Source organism: Pinus tabuliformis, chromosome 4_1 (genome assembly GCF_031772625.1).
Source record: "Pinus tabuliformis cultivar Carrire ecotype Pingquan chromosome 4_1, CPIR1, whole genome shotgun sequence".
NCBI lineage: Eukaryota > Viridiplantae > Streptophyta > Pinopsida > Pinales > Pinaceae > Pinus > Pinus tabuliformis.
This window is the reverse complement of record NC_142303.1, coordinates 234621597-234638716: the sequence shown is the minus strand read 5'-3', so window position 1 is coordinate 234638716 and position 17120 is coordinate 234621597. Positions and strand designations below refer to the sequence as shown.

Below are 17120 nucleotides of genomic sequence, written 5' to 3'. Positions count from 1 at the left end.
GTTATGCTCTGGTGTCTGGAGGGAATTCGCCCTGTTCATAATTAATTAATCCTTTCTATCACACAACAGTGCTCGCAGTTTAGATTTCGTCGGGGAACTTTTGGTGGACCTGCAAGGGGTGTTTTTGCCTTTGTTGTTGTGATGGTGTAGTATTTAACAAGTATAATCTGTCTGCATTGGATACTCTGGTAATTTTCTCCATTTCTGAGAAGCGGCACTCGGCTAGCCACCCATGTCATTATGGTGGATTTGATAGTTTAAGATTGTTTGACAGTTTAAGGACAGAGGCTCTGCTGAACAGTGCACTGTGACTCTTCAAAAGCGTATACCTTTATTAATCCAGACTGTTGTATCCATCGAAGAAATTAAAAAGAATTTCTATATCCAGTTTTAGCATTAGGTGGATCTGAAAATTTTATGATTAAGAAGGAACCCGCCTATACAACTTAATTGCATTGTTTTCCATCATAGTTAAGCTCATTTCCTGAACCCAATTTTAGCATTATATGTTATTAAGAAGGAACCTACCTATATAATTTAGTAGTAGCGTTTTCCATGGCAGTTAAAGCTCATTTACCAGTTCAGGAACTTTAGGAGAAACCAGCCACTTAGGTGTCAGCTTTCACGGATATAATTTTTGGAAATTGTTTTAATTAGTCAAATTTTATGCACCTTAATGTGACTGTGTAGCAGACTCTCCAAGTCAATATGAGGTGCAGTAAACAGTAAAATCGCATTAAACGAAATAAAAATTGCACTGAGGTTTAACCTCTACTGATTGTGATTTCTGACAGCACTTGACTATGGGCAACTGGATCAGTGATCTACCACATAATTTACATTCAACAGCATAGAAACAGGTGTTCTGGATGTTGACGAGCTATAACAGCATTGAAGTGCCTATATTAATTGAGCTATAAATGCATTACAGCATTGAAGTGCCTATATTAATTGAGCTATAAATACATTACTTTGATTCCACACTCAGATGATTTTGGATGAGACTTTTTTCTTTTAAGAAAAATGTTTTCAAGCGTTTCTTGGTTCCCTAAAATATTGCAAGTCGGAATGAGAGGAGATGATATGACAGTTAAAGCTCAGTTTTTTTTCCTGAAAAAAAACCCAATTCTGAACATGATACAGTGCAAAATCCAATGAAAGCAGTTATAAAGCTAACGGAATGCACTTTCTCCCCTGTTTCTTGTTTTCAATTTTTTTGGAATACAACTGGAGTTTTCATAACTGGAATGGTGAAATTCATTGTTGAGATTACCTACTGCTGAGTTTTTAATGCCTTCTGCATCAATCTATAACACCTAATTTAACTCCTTTCAGGGGTGTTGGGCTTCTACAGCCTATATCAATCACCTTTCAAGCTTTTTGCACTGAATTTGATTTGTCCAGTTGCAGCAAGGCCTCATGAAAAATGATGCATTTTGTGGGCTAGTCATCCTGCTCCCTTTGACAGGAATGAGCTGATATACTGCTTATCATTCCTAACCATTAATTGTGTTACAATTTGCCTGTATAGTGCTAGACCACAGCCAGGAGTGTTGTTAACATTCACAGATCTGCTAGTAGACCACGGCCTATTTAAAATTCTGTAGGTCTACAAACTATTCCAAGCCCATCAGAACAAACAGGAAGTAGTATGCAGGCCAGATAGAGTACAAATCTGCAATTTCAATCTAACAACAATCATTATAAATAATTTTATTATCGCTTCCATTTGATGATATTGTGTGGTGAAATAATTTACAAATTGTTAAAATAGAGTTTTCCTGACATCACTATTTAGTTAAACGTAAAATGTAAGGTAAAAAAATACAAAAACGTCGTCAAATTTTAATTTGACAGGCAAAAAGAATTTGAAATTCCAGGGCTGCATTGAAGTGCCCAAATACAAAACAAATATTAAGCTGGCTGGTGATGGCATAAATGCCACTGTTATCACCGGCAATAGAAGCGTTGCGACAGCTGGACCACATACCGCTCTGCTGTTGGTAAGCTGCTTTACTCGTTTATTTCTATGGTTAATTTGTTATTTTGCTTTTTTCGGTGAGGGCCACCTCATATAACCTTCGTAATCCAATTTTGAATTTCAAATTTGCGTGGGAATCGACCGTTCAATCTAAGTCTTTCTTTTCTTGTCGTGCTCACTCGGAAAATGATTGCGATTACAGCTGTAGTTGGGCAAGGCTTTATCGCTCAACATATTACTTTCGAGAACACGGCGAGCGCGGAGAAACATCAGGCTGTCGCCCTCCGAGTTGCGTCGGATCTATCAACATTCTACCGCTGCAGCTTCAAAGGGTACCAAGATACTCTCTGCGCACACTCTCTTCGTAAGTTCTAAAGGGAATGCGACATTTACGGCACAGTTGATTTTACCTTCGGCAACGCTGCAGCCGTGTTTCAAAACTGCAATCTCCTAGCCCGGAAACCGATGGATAGTCAAAAGAATTGTTTCACGGCTCAAGGAAGAGACGATCCAAATCAAAACACTGGAATCTCTATAAAAAATTGCACCATCTCTGCTGCGCCTGATCTCGCTCCGGTGAAGAGCTCTTTCCAGACATTCCTGGGGAGGCCGTGGAAAAATTACTCTCACACAGTTTATATGAAGTCATATATGGATGATGTCGTCGATCCTGCAGGTTGGCTAGAATGGGATGGGGACTTTGCCTTGACAATACAGTATTATGGCGAATATATGAATTCAGGACCAGGGGCAGGAACTGCAGGGCGAGTTCCATGGCCTGGCTACCACGCCATGAACATTTCTGATGCTCAAAACTTCACAGTGGTTAATGTCATGTCTGGTGATGCCTGGATACAAAAGGCGCCCTTCGCTGCAGACATAGGACATGAGTGACAAGTGTTTTGCTTTTGAAGGAACGAAACAAATTTAGAGACCGCAAGACTATATATTCTGTTGTGTTTTCGTGTCATTTACGTAATTGTTAGGGCAACCTCACTTAAATGCATTCGATTGTAATGTAAGCGTAAGCAATCTGCAGTGCAGTCTTATAAATAATATGCATTTCAGTCTTGGAGAAATGCATTGTTACAATGTATTTAGAGAGATATCGTTATCATTATCATTCTAGCTATATGGGATGGGATTTTATTATTAGATATATCGGATCTAATAAATACTTTTATTGTGTGTTTGGATATATCATGCTATTTCTTGTTTTGGGTTTTTTGTTTTCATACCAAGGTTGGTCCCTGTGCTTGACCCCCCTTGCCCAAAGACCACGAAAAATGATTTTTTATGGATAGCCTTTAGCTTAAGAAAGTAAAATAAAATGTTTGCTGAAAATTATGTGTTAGCAATAGAGTGTTTGTCGATCAAAATGTATTTTGTGTTCTATATTGTAAGATGATTTATTAAAAAGGATATGCATGAGATGTTTTTGGATTTAGATCCAATTCGACATAAGAAAGGAATAAACCGATAGATCAAAAAGCGAAACCAATGCTTGAGGTTGTACATCAGAATTGCGCATACAAAGTTGTGTGATGTGCAATACATTCAATTCCTCTTTGTCTTCATTTAATCAGATTTGTTGGTCCAATCCATTTAAGCATGAATCACTTGAGAACAAATCTCTGTGAGAATTTAGAGAGATCTACAGGGATATATAGGCAAGTGGTGAACCTGCATGCAAATAGGAGAGCTCCACTGTTGAATTGTTATGTTGATGCTGTTAGTTTGACAACGAATTAGTAACTTTAGGTAAAATGTAAATAGACAGTTGTATACCGAATAATTAGTTATGTAACGATAGTTGGTGATATAAAACTATCAAATGCCCATGAAATGTAATGCGAAGAATCATTGTTAAATAAAATTCCATTCAATTCAGTTTTTTGATTCAGTTTCGTGTCTTGGTATTCAGTTGTTGCTTTCTTGCTTTCTTCATTATTTCAGTTTCTGATCAACAATTGATATCAGAGCTCTGAGGGCGGTGAGCTTGGGCGTGAAGGCGTGATACTGTTAGCGTGAATGGGCGTGTAGGAACCTGCACTGAGAAATGCGGTCTGTGTGAATGTGCGTTGAAGGTTGTGCGTTGACGGCTAAGAAAGAAAGTGGCTCTACGTTGAAGGACAACTGTGCGTTGAAGGAATTGCTATGAGCATTGAAAGACCAGCAAATCTGCTCTCTGCGTTAACAAAAGCAGAAGTTTTCTGTGCGAGCCCATCTCTGCGAGAAAGACTGAGGTTGTGTGTTGCTATCAGAGCCATCTCTGCGTAAAAGACTGAGGCTGCGTATTGCTGTCCAAGAGGCCATCTTTGCGTGAAAGACTGAGGTTGCGTGTTGCTATCAGAGGCCATCTCTGCGTGAAAGACTGAGGCTGTGTAGAATCTGCGTGCTGAATGTCCAGAGGTGTGCTGAATGTCCAGAGGTGACTTGAAGTTGCGTGTCCTGCGTGAAGGAGAGGAGGAGAGTGCAACGGCATAGGCATTTCTCTGCTGGACTTGTGATGTGGCTGTAAATAAGCCCATTCTCAGCGTGCTGGCTACCTGCATGTGAAGGAGCAAAGGATGTCCCTGTGAGAAGAGCAACACTGCTTCGGTGGAGGAGCCTGCCTGCTGCCAGAGGCCTGGCGTGTGGAATCAGGTAATTTTTTTATTTTGAGAATTTTTCTCAGAAATTTGAATTTGGAGGAAAGCAACTCAAAGAAATCCAAGAATTATTTTTCTTTTCCAGAAATTTGTGAAAAACAAAGGGTGAAAGGAAACAAAGGATTTGAAATTTTTTAAAAACTGTTGAAATGGGGAATTATTTTTAAAAAAAAAATTATATATATAATTCCTAGAAAGACTGAAACCCTAGGAAGGAGGAAAAATGGCCAAGATGTCGAATGCAAAATTCGAGGTGGAGAAATTCATCGGAAAGAGCAATTTTGCTCTTTGGAAACTGAAGGTTAAGGATCTGCTTGTGCAACAAGGGTTGCACAAGGCATTGGATGGGGTAACTAAGAAACCTGCAACCATGACTACTTCAGACTGGGAGAACTTGGATGCCCAAGCTCTCAGTACCATCCGTTTATGTCTAGCAGATAAAGTTCTCTTCAACATTGTTGAAGAGACCACAGTGTCAGGATTGTGGGAAAGACTTGAAAACCTCTATATGAAAAAATCATTAACCAATTGAATTTATCTAAAATAGCACTTATACAGTCTTCGAATGAAAGAAGGTTCAAGCGTTGCAGAACATTTGAATGTTTTTAATACACTAATTTGTCAATTAACAGATATGGAAGTCAAAATACAGGAAGAAGATAAAGCCATAACCTTGCTGTGTTCTCTGCCTGAATCATGGGATCACTTCGTAACTTCAATCAGCTTCAGCTCTGCTGATTCTTTGAAGTTTGAATCAGTCGTGGGAGCTCTTCTGTCTGAAGAAGTACGAAGGAAATCCAGCACTGAAACAGCTGCATCAGAAGCCATGGTCGCTAGAGGACGCTCAAAGGAAAGAGGAGAAAAACCAAGGGGGTCTTCCAGGTCGAAATCAAAGGGCAAGAAGTGTAAGGCAAAATGTTGGAACTGCGGTAAAGTTGGACACTTGAAGAAGGACTGTTGGAAATGGAAGGAATCCGAAAACCCGAAGAACGAAGCGAATCAGGTCGATTTAGGTATGATAGGCAAAGTTTTATCTGCTGAAGAATTATGTATGATAGATGAAACTTCACCTGAATGTAATGTCTCTCAGAGTTTTGATAGTTGGCTATTAGACTCTAGTGCTTCGCATCACATGTGCCCACATAGAAATTGGTTTACCTCGTATGAAAATGTAAACGGTAGTTCTGTGTTTATGGGTAACAATGTGTCATGTCAGACTGTTGGGATGGGAGATATTAGGATTAGGATGTATGATAACATAGTTAGGACATTAACTAGTGTTAGACATGTACCTGATTTGAAGAAAAATTTAATCTCTTTGGGAGTGTTGGATTCATATGGTTATAAGTTTACAGGTCAGGATGGCGTCTTGAAAGTCTTTAAAGGAGTCGTTGTGGTTATGAAGGCAGAAAAGGTCGGAAATCTTTACAGGTTAAAAGGAAGTACTCAGGTCAGTGAAGCAGCGGTTGCGTCAGAAAAGGAAGAAGCAGGTACTCGTCTGTGGCATCAGCGATTGGGTCATATGAGCGAGAAAGGTCTTCATATACTGATGAAACGTAAATCTCTTCCCAGTCTGAAATCCTTGAATTTAGATTTCTGTAAACATTGTGTGTATGGAAAATAGTGTAAACAGAGATTTAAAGTTGGAAATCATAATGGTAAAGATGTTTTAGACTACATTCATTCTGATCTGTGGGGGCCTTCCCCTGTTATGTCATATGGAGGTGCATTGTATTTTTTAACGTTCATTGATGATTACTCCTGTAAAGTTTGGGTCTATATGCTAAAAAGGAAAGCTGATGTATTAAATGTCTTTAAACAATTTAAAGTAATGGTGGAGAAAAGAACAGGCAAATCTATTAAGTGTCTAAGAACTGACAATGGTGGTGAGTTCACTTCTGTTGAATTTGAACAATACTGTAAGGATGAGAGCATTGTTAGACACAAAACTGCTGTTTATACTCCTCAGCAAAATGGTGTCGCTGAGTGTATGAATCAGACTCTTATGGAAAGAGCCAGAAGCATGATCAGCAATGCTAACTTGCAAAAGGAATTGTGGGCAGAAGCAGTATCTACTGCTTGTTATTTAGTTAACAGATCACCTTCAGTAGAAATTGATTGTAAAATTCCTGAAGAAGTTTGGACAGGTCAGTCTTGTGACTATTCACATTTGAGGATATTTGGCTGTGATGCTTATTCTCTTATTCCGAAAAATTAGCGTTCAAAATTAGATCCAAAGTCAAAATGTTATGTCTTTGTTGGGTATGATTATGCAGTGAAGGGATATAGGTTGTGGGATCCTACATTGCAGAAGATCGTCATTATTAGAGATGTAACATTTGATGAATCCTCTTTGTTAAAATCAAATGTTGAAAGAATTGAACAGGAACAAGTATCACCGAGTCAACGAGTTCAGTTGGAGGCTAGACCTTTTGGTGACAGTCGAAAGGAAGGAGAGACTTCTGGAGAAAAAGGTGTTGAAGACACAAAGGAAGCCGTTGAAGCTTCTGAACCAGTGCAAGTTTCTGAACCAGTTCAGCAACCAGTCGCTCTTAGAAGGTTTACAAGGGAAAGGAAAACTCCCAAAAGGTATGAAGATTCTGCTTCATCTTTTGCTTTGATTACTGAAGATGGGGAACCTTCTTGTTATCAGGAAGCAGTAGATGATAAAGATAGTGACAAATGGAAAGCGACTATGGAAGAAGAAATGGACTCCTTAGCCAAGAACCATACCTGGGATCTTGTAGAGCATCCTGAAGGGAGAAGTGTTGTTGGATGTAAATGGGTCTTCAAGCTGAAACGGAAAGTTGATGGAACTATCAAAAGGTATAAGGCACGACTGGTAGCAAAAGGGTATTCTCAGGTTGAAGGTATAGACTCTCATGAGATTTTTTCTCCAGTTGTAAAACTTGTTTCTATACGTACTGTGTTGGCACTAATTGCGTTGCTTAATCTTGAGTTAGAACAGTTAGATGTTAAAACAACTTTTCTACATGGTGATTTGAACGAAGAGATATATATGGAACAACCAGAAGGTTTTGTACGAGGTTGCAGCAGAAGATTAGTTTGCAAGCTCAGGAAATCATTGTATGGTCTGAGGCAGTCTCCCAGGAAATGGTACAAGAAGTTTGATTCCTTCATGGTGAGCCAAAACTTTATAAGAAGTGAGTATGATCATTGTGTGTACTTCAAAAGTTTCAATGGCATATTCATTATCTTAGCTTTGTATGTTGACGATATGCTTATTGCAAGCAAAAGCATGGAAGAGATCAACAGGTTAAAGGCTCAACTCTCTAGGGCGTTTCATATGAAGGATCTTGGAGCAGCAAAACATATCTTGGGCATGGAGATACAGAGAGATAGAAAAAATGGTAAGCTTTGGTTATCACAGCAGAAGTATGTGGAGAAGGTACTTGAAAAGTTCTCTATGAATAATGTGAAACCTGTTAATGTTCCTCTAGCTTCCCATTTTAAGCTTTCTTCGGTTTTGAGTCCTAGAGCTGATGAAGAAAAGCAGTATATGTCTCATGTACCATATGCAAATGCAGTAGGCAACTTAATGTATGCGATGGTATCTACAAGAACTGACATTTCACATGTAGTTGGAGTTGTCAGCAGGTTCATGGCACATCTAGGTAAAGAACATTGGCAAGCAGTGAAATGGGTGCTTCGATATCTAAGAGGCACAAGTGACCATTGCATCGTCTTTAATGGTAGTGAAGGATGAGTCTACGGATATGTAGATGCTGACTATGCTGGTGATTTGGACAAAAGAAGATCTACTACAGGTTACGTCTTTACTCTTGCAGGTGGAGCAATTAGTTGGATGTCAAAGCTTCAAGACACAGTTGCATTGTCCACTACCAAAGCCGAATATATTTCTGCTTCAGATGATAGTAAAGAAGCAATCTGGTTAAAGGGTCTGCTCAATGAAATTGGAAGAATGCAGGAGAAAGTGAATGCACTTTGTGACAGTCAAAGTGCTATTCACTTGGCTACAAACCCTGCCTATCACAACAGAACCAAGCACATTGATGTAAGGTATCATTTTCTGAGACATGTGATCGATGGCAGAAAAGTAGCTCTTAAAAAGGTCCATACACGAGAAAATTGTGTAGACATATTCACAAAGCCAGTTACAGTAGAGAAGCTGCAGTGGTGTTTAGCTTCTCTTGGCTTGCAGGAAAGATGATGAATGGGAAAATTGTTGTCAAGGTGGAGTTTGTTAGTTTGACAATGAATTAGTAACTTTAGGTAAAATGTAAATAGACAGTTGTATACCGAATAATTAGTTATGTAACGATAGTTGGTGATATAAAACTATCAAATGCCCATGAAATGTAATGCGGACAATCATTGTTAAATAAAATTCCATTCAATTCAGTTTCGTGTCTTGGTATTCAGTTGTTGCTTTCTTGCTTTCTTCATTATTTCGGTTTCTGATCAACAGATGTTGAGAAAAAGAGAACATGAAGAGTGAGCTGCTCGGTTAGTGAATAGTAGGAGAGAGGGCACACGCGTTTGGCATCAGGATATCCAATCGAATAGAATTCAAAGTTTGAAGGTACGACCTTGAAATTGAAGGCTTATCGTAAAAGGCCTGTGGATATAAATTCAAGGAAAAAAGGAAGATGATGAGATCGGTTGAGTGGAAAAGTATAGAGTAGCAATGATTCAAGTAAAAGGAGTTGGATTTCATGCATGTCACAATGATTTCGTAAAAACCCGTGGAGATAAATTCAAGGAAAAGAGGAAAATGATGAGATCGGTTAAGTGGAAAAGTATACAGTTGCAATGATTCAAGAAAAAGGAGTTGAATTTCATGCATGCTGCAATGATTTTGGGCAGAAGCAGTCCGTTCTTTTATAATTTTTAGTAGTATTTTTAAATATAGATTTAATATGAGTCTATAGAGGGATCTAATTTCTTTATGCCCAAATTTTTTCATAAACCAACATTATATAATATTTTGTATAGTTTTTTTTGGTTTATACGAGCAAAATTTCAATTTTGATAACAGACGACAAGATTACAAATCATAGTTGATTGTAAAATAAATTTCTCTACTGAAAATCATCCACAACAACTATATTCTAGGTCTTAATATTTATTTATATATTAAGCATCTTAATGCTCCTTAAAATAGGAAATGTAACCCATTGTCGTTAAAAGAAAATGCAATTAAATATTTTTATTTTAAATTTGATTCCACATGTGGAAAGTGTCAAAATTAATGGTTTATATAAAAATGTGAAATGAAAAGGAAAGAAGATTATACTTCTTCTCAGGGAAAAGAAGAACTCATACCTTTATTCAAAAGCAGTTTTATTAAATTGGAGGAAAGGAAGACTAGGAGGTTGAGATAATCATTATTTTATGAGATAATGTTAAAATTTATGAGATGGTGGAGTTGAGATAATCATCATTTTATGAGATAATGTTAAAATTTATGAGATGGTGGAGTTTTAAAAGAATGATGAATCAATGGTGTATTATTGATCTTATTTACATGGCTGTATGTTTTTTTTTCATATATTTTAGTTGAAATGTAACAAAAACGATGGTGATGAGAAAGGTTTATATTTTGGGCATATGATTGCTAGAAAGAGTGATGGAAATATTTATGTTGTTGTAGAATGTTTTGAATGCTTGTTGTACCTTATTTAAGATGATGTAAATATGTGAGAGTGTGCATGATCCATTTTATCTAATGCCCCAATTTTTTAGTCTAAGATGTAAAACTTAGCCATAAGGAAGTTTCTCTCTCCATGTGTTTGGTAAAGCCTTGCTGAGTTAGGCCTACATGCATTAGTGTGTAAACCATATAGAATGTATCCTTCTTACGTACAGGTGTTGGGTATGTGTTATATTCTTTGCAGAACAATCCCCACATGTTGCAAAATTTTTGATGCACAGTAGGGGGTCATGAGGGGAGGCTGGGAGATGGGGGGACACAGAAACCCCCCTATTTGAGAGCACTTGTTAGGGCCTTGGGCTTGACCATGCATGAAGGTGCACCCAAAGATTGCTTAGACAAGCCATGACGACTTGAAGTGGTGAAAAACCAAACATTGGTGGGGCCATGCGATAAGTTGTGTCAAAGTCCCGCCAATTTGGGCACCTTGCGAAGTCAAGGGTGCCTATGTGATAACATGGGTGAATCATGCATGATGGGCATCATGTAAGGTGTTCCATGCGATGACATACCCATGATGAAGGGAAATTTGGGATCGAAATGACATGCATAGATGCTAAAGAACCAAGTTGGAATGCATCAGTGAAATTGCATATGACAATGAAAAACTAAGTGGTCATCTGTCCAAGGCGTGCTCACACAGAGGCTAGGTGTTGGGAGACATGCACATGCGATAGGCATGTCATGTGCATGAAGTACACCAAGGGCGCGGGTGGCAAGTAACATACATTAACTTCGAAGGAAGAGTGAGGGTCAGCTCAAGGGGCACGACTACCCAACCATTAGCAAAGAATTGTATATATACAAGGTCATACATGTGGGAAGAAATAACCAACAAAGTTTCAAGACATAAGACTAGTGAATTTAAAGTATAAATGAAGAAGGCAAGGAACAGGATGACAAATAAAAGGTATAGGTCAAGGTATGTGCTTGCCTTGGATGAGTTGGGCAAATCTTGCATAGTTATGTTGGGTTTGTGTTGGCTTGTAAGGGCGAAGCCTTGGGCGACCCATAATTTGTGTATTACATTTTTGTTGAAGTTTTCCGTAAGTGTTGTCGTAGCAAGCCTTTGGGGTTTGGCCGAACCTTGGCTGCTATAATTTTGAAGTTGTGCTACCTTGTGACAACAAGTCGACAGGGGCTTGGTCCAATTCATGCCTTTATAAATTTGATGTTTTAAATTATATTTGAAGTAATTGAAGTAAAGGGGAATTTGTTGATGAGAGTTCCCCTTCCCATGTAAATTGATATGCAGTTGTATGTTTATGTTCATGTTATATTGTTGAAATTATATTATTATTTACTATTGAAGTTGTTCATATCGCAACTTGAATGAATGTGAGTGAAGTATACTAAATTGGAAAAATAGACATTGTGTTGAAAGATAAATTTAAGGGATATTGTGATGAAGTTGTTTGAAAACTAATTCCACAAGTTAATAATGATTTCGTTAAAGACACATAGGCTATGTTATCACTATAAAAAAAAAATTTAGACAACTTGTATGGTTCCAAAGTTGTAAGTCAGTCTTGGTCAAGTCATTTTGATTATTTTTGTTTAAGGAGTCTAAAACATAGAGTAGAGTCTTGTTCCCATTGCCCAATGAGGTCAACAATCCTTTTTTAACTATCATTAGTCCCACATTGGTTCATAGGTGTCATGTGTCAAGACCATTTTAAAGTTGGCATGCACTATGAAATCAACTAGGATTTTTCGTAGCGCAAACTCATAAAAATACACTATGTGCGCTACGAATTTGTAATTAGGAGATTTCGTAGAGCAAAACCAAAAATTTGCACTGGCTGTGCTACGAAATCTGGGATTCGTGCCAAATCTTGTCTAGCTGTCTAATCCATCCAAATCCGTTAATGTTTCATCACCATGTGTCAGTCCATGAACCTTTCTTATCACTTGCAACCATTCATTCTCATCATTAGATTCATTAGGGGTCTTGTTCGCACTCTTTTCAAATTTCAAAAAAGTAAGGTGACGTGAGTTAGTCTTGGTCCTTCATTTGTTCCTTTCATGCATAAAAGGACAATTGGCAAGCTTAGGGATGACATTCACCAGAACTTTTTGAAAGCTCAAGCAAGGCAGTTCTCCATTTCAACTTCAACCAAGGCAGTGTTCAAACCAACACAGTGCAGGTTTATCTTCAAGTTTCCTTGCAGGGGTTTGATAGACATGTCTGAGGAAAGGAAAAATCATAGATCAGGCCAGTGTCTTAGCGCTGAGCCTGATGGTTTAGACGTGCTCATGAGAAACAGAGAGGTTGAACATGCATTCAAACAGGTGGGCTGTTTGAGATTTTGCGAAAAACTTCAGGGTGGTCATGTTCAAGTAACCAAAGACTTTGCCTTCAATTTCATTGGTTTGAATTCAAGAGTTGGAGTGCTAGAAATACCAATTTCTCCTGAGGTTATATCTATAGTCACGGATATACCCAGAGGCCAGGAAAGATGGTTCAAGAATTTAAAATTTGAAATGGCACCCTGCAAAGAATTTTTGAAGCCAGAATTCATAAGCTCGGACTTAACCAAATTAGTGCCCAGAAGCTATGTAAAAGATTCATAAGCCAACTTGCTGACATGCATCCAAAGATATTTTATTTGTGACGTGAGATACCATAAGGTGTACTCGTAACATTTTAAGCTCCTCGTGCATTTCACTGGAAAAATATCTCTTGATTTACCTTTTTATTTGTTTCGGAGCTTGTGAGACCTCCCTATTCCATCATGGGTTGATCAAGTTGATTGTTTTACATGAGCTTCAGAAGATTGGAAGAGAATGGTCTACTTTCCTGTTTATGACAGGCTTTAAAATTGAAATAGGACTTAGTCCTAAGGCTAAGGAGATTTCTTCACCAGTTGTAAGTCATGAGGAGGAAACAAGATCAAGTAGATTCGTGAAATTGAAAGCCAGAAAGCAGGTGAAGGAGCCTATGACACCACTAGTAGTTCAAGGCACTCCTCAACAGTCACAAAGGAAGAAGGTTCAGATCAATGAGGTGGTACAAGAGCAGTCTGTTGATAAAACTGTCCAAAGAAGAGTAACAAGAAGTTAATTAGCCAAGGAAAAGGGGAAGACTGTGATTGTTGATGAAAGCCCAGCTTCAAAGGGAAATTTGAATGATCTCCTCCGGGCTATTGACATAGAGGAGACCCCTTCGGTCCAAGTAGATTTACTTGAAGCGGATAAAAGCAAAACAAAAAGAGTTAAATCTTCTAAAAAGCTTCAATTCAATGACCACGTCTCAGAGTTTGCCTTCAAGCCAAGAAGACCTGTGACTAGACATTTAAGAAGGTTACAAGAGGTAGAGCCAGAAACAAGTGAGATAGGGGAGGTAGCAAAATTTCTTGAAGAACCCGTGGTTCCATCAGTACAATCATCACTAGTGCACAAATATGACAGAGGCAAGGCAATTATCACTCATGAGGAAGAATGTAGCTTAGAAGAGGTAAAAAATAAATTGGTGTCCGTCAATATTCAAATTGCCCAACTCAAGGAAAGGGCAAGGAGACATGCAGTTGAAAGAGAAAATTTCAAAAGAGTAAAAGCCAGTTGGGAAGATGGAAAAGCTCCAAGATACGAAGTAGTGGGAAGTTATGCTCAATATTTCATTTGGATCATCCCTGCAATAAAGGAGGCAAGATATGTTAGAAGGGTCAATGAAAAATTAAGAACTAAAATCTGAATGATGAAAAGACAGATTGAATATTTGAAGATTTAGCTGAATGAACCAGAAGAAAAGTCTCAACATAAATGAACATGACAGTAACTGAAGAAATTTTGACAAAATTTTGATGCGAAACTTAATTTTTGAAGATTGAAAATTATTTTTGGATGGACAATGTCAGTTTTGTTTGGCCTATTAGCATGTGGAGAAGCCATCAAAAAATCCCCAAAAAAATGACAAAAAACTGTGTCCTTGATTCACACAGCAGTTTCGTAGCGCGCTATGAAACTGCTAAAGATGACATATAATGCAAAGCAGTTTCGTAGCGTGCTACGAAACTGCTAAAGCTGCCAGTTTTGTTTTTTTTTAATCAATTTTGAAATGAAAGGGGGAACCATTATGAAAGAATGATGTTGCAGAAGACACTAAAAGGGCCACCTCAGAAGTTTTGAATATAAAGCAAAGTAAAATTCAAAGAATGAGAAGCATATAATAACTCCAAACTCTGCGCTATGAAAACAGCAATCATTTCGTAGCTCGGACAGATTGTCATGCTTCAGGCAACATCTAAGGGGTTTGTCTTAGCTCGAGCATATGAGTAGGACCTTTATATAAATTCAAGGCGTCACATGTTATTAAAGGGGATAATATGGTTAACAGAATTCGAGGAACCACTTTGGAGACCAAAACAGAAAATACAAGGACAATTTTCCTAGTATCCAGGGACAGTCAAAGAACAAGCAATCAAAGGCCAACATGAAGTTTAAAGTCATCACTTAAGCCAAAGATGTAGAGGGACAAATGTCAAAGAACGAGTTTATTTTCATAGTTAAGGTTGTTACCAGCATAAATAAGGAGTTACACTCCTAGTCAGATTAGGTCTCTAGCTCTGTTAGTTTACAATCAGTTGTAATTAATAGTTTGTTTAAAGATCAATAGGTGTCAGGTCTAGAGAAGTTCAAATTCCCCTCTTGATGGAGGAAGGAATCCAAGATTGTAATGAAACTCTATATATGACAAGAGAAGTAATGCACCAAGGGATGGAGATCTTTTGAGAAAAACACTCATATTGTGTCATTGTAAAAGACTATGTTTTTATGTAATACAGAGTTTGCCTTTACTACTCAGGATTCATAAGAGAGTTCAATGCTTGATTGTCTTACGGTTATCCTCACTTCCTCATTTGAAGTGGCATGAATATATGTTACATAGAACTCATTAGCAATTCTCTAACTTCCTTCATGCATTTGTAGACTGTGTTTCTTGCATGTTCTTATGTGCTCCTGATATATTGAACTCTTGATGCCCTAACTTCCATGTTAAGCTAATATTGTTGTCATACTAAACATTTTCTAACTGCATAAGCCCGGTGGATGTTTATTAACTGTGTTTCAACCATTCACACTCTTTTATTCATTTATAAAGTTAGCCATCTAATCTTTCACTAAAATCTTTAACCTAGTGAGAGAGCCCTCTCAGGTTGAGGAGGCTAAGCCTTAGCCATAAGTTGGTTTGAAACAGTTACTCAAGGTCTTCCTGATCAACAGCCTATCAGGGTTAGGTTTTTTGATAACATTTTGGTGCATCTGCTGGAAGTCTGAAGATTACTCATTCCCGAAATCAAGAAGTTGAACTTCTAAAGGTAGCAGGAGCTTAGAAAGCTTTTTGAGGCTACAATCTACCTTGGCGACTCCATACATTTTCAAAGTTTTAAAGTTGGCTTCGAGAGGGAGATATACATGGAGCAATCCTGACCTAAATCCACCTACTCCTGTGGACAATCCCAACACTCTTTCAAGGAGCAGAAAAAGATTTACTAAAATACCAGGTGCTCCATCTTATTCAAAATCTTTTCTCTCTGAATTCTCAAGAAGTCCTGAAGACAAAATAGTTGATGATAAAATTCATGAGGTGTTGTTTAGATCAGAAAACGAAGAAGAACTCATTGGTATTATTTTAGATTTGCAAAAGAGAGGCATTGATACCTCAGCCTTAGTATCACAAGAAGATAAAGAGGAATTTTGGGAAGTAGTTACTTCTGAATTATTGTTAGAAAGGGAAGCCTTAGATAAACTGAAAGAACTTGATCCTTTTGAAGTCTTGCTAAGATCTAAAGCTGGTTTACCTCTTCCAAATTGGAGTACATTTGTCCCAAGTTTGCAAAGCCCAAGTAGTCCTCTTCGTATTAGTTCCTCATCCTCTATTTATGCTATTACTACTGGCTTTCAGAAACCAAGCAGTCCTCCTCATATCAGTTCTTCATCCTCTGTCCCTTTTATCCCTGCAACTATTGTTCCTCCTTTAATCATGGTTGTACCCACTAGGTATGCCCCACTTGCACTCCCTGCTGTTCTGCATGATCTCCCTAGCAAATATGCTGCAAAAATTCCAACATGGGATGGTGATGAAGAAATCATAGCAAAAGAACATGTAGACAACTTTAATGATTTTGCTGACAGAAAGGAAGTTGATGATGAGGATGTGAAGCTAAGATTATTTGCACAAACCTTTATTGGCGAAGTTAGAAAATGGTTTAAAGCCCTCACAGTAGGAAGCATTCATAATTGGCTAGAATTTGAAGATACCTTTCTAAGGAAATGGGGAAATAGAACCAATTCGGTTCAAGCACTTACTGAGTACAACAATCTTAGAAGAGCACCTGATGAAACCATTCAAAATTTCTCGAAGAGGTGTAACAAAGTGTTTAACTCAACCCCATCTTGCTTGAAACCTCCAGAAGCCTTAGCACAAATGAGATATGCTGAAGCTATTGATTCTGATTTTTCTCTTTTGCTTAGAGAAAGAGAGTCTACTACACTTGCTGATATGCAGAATGATGCAATAAAAGTAGAAGTAAACATGGTTGCTGCCAAAAAATCAAAAATGGGAAAAGTTAAATTGAAAGAAGAAGAGAAACCTTCATCTTCAACTCCTGAAGATAAGATAGATTCAATGATGAAGACCATGGAGAAGTTGATGGATAGGTTAGCTCTTGGAAACACCTTTGCTCTTCCTGTGCAGCAGGAACCTCAATTCATAAATCCTCAATTTAGGAGACCTCAAAATCAACAAAGACCAAGAGAAAATAGGAATTAGCAACCTGATCCTCCAGTGAGA

General features: G+C 38.0%; 1 pseudogene; it reads left to right on the top strand.

The window, feature by feature from the left end:
• Positions 1-2324: 2324 nt before the first annotated feature.
• On the top strand, positions 2325-3113 carry LOC149175112 (pectinesterase pseudogene; annotated as a pseudogene).
• The last annotated feature ends 14007 nt before the right edge of the window (positions 3114-17120 follow it).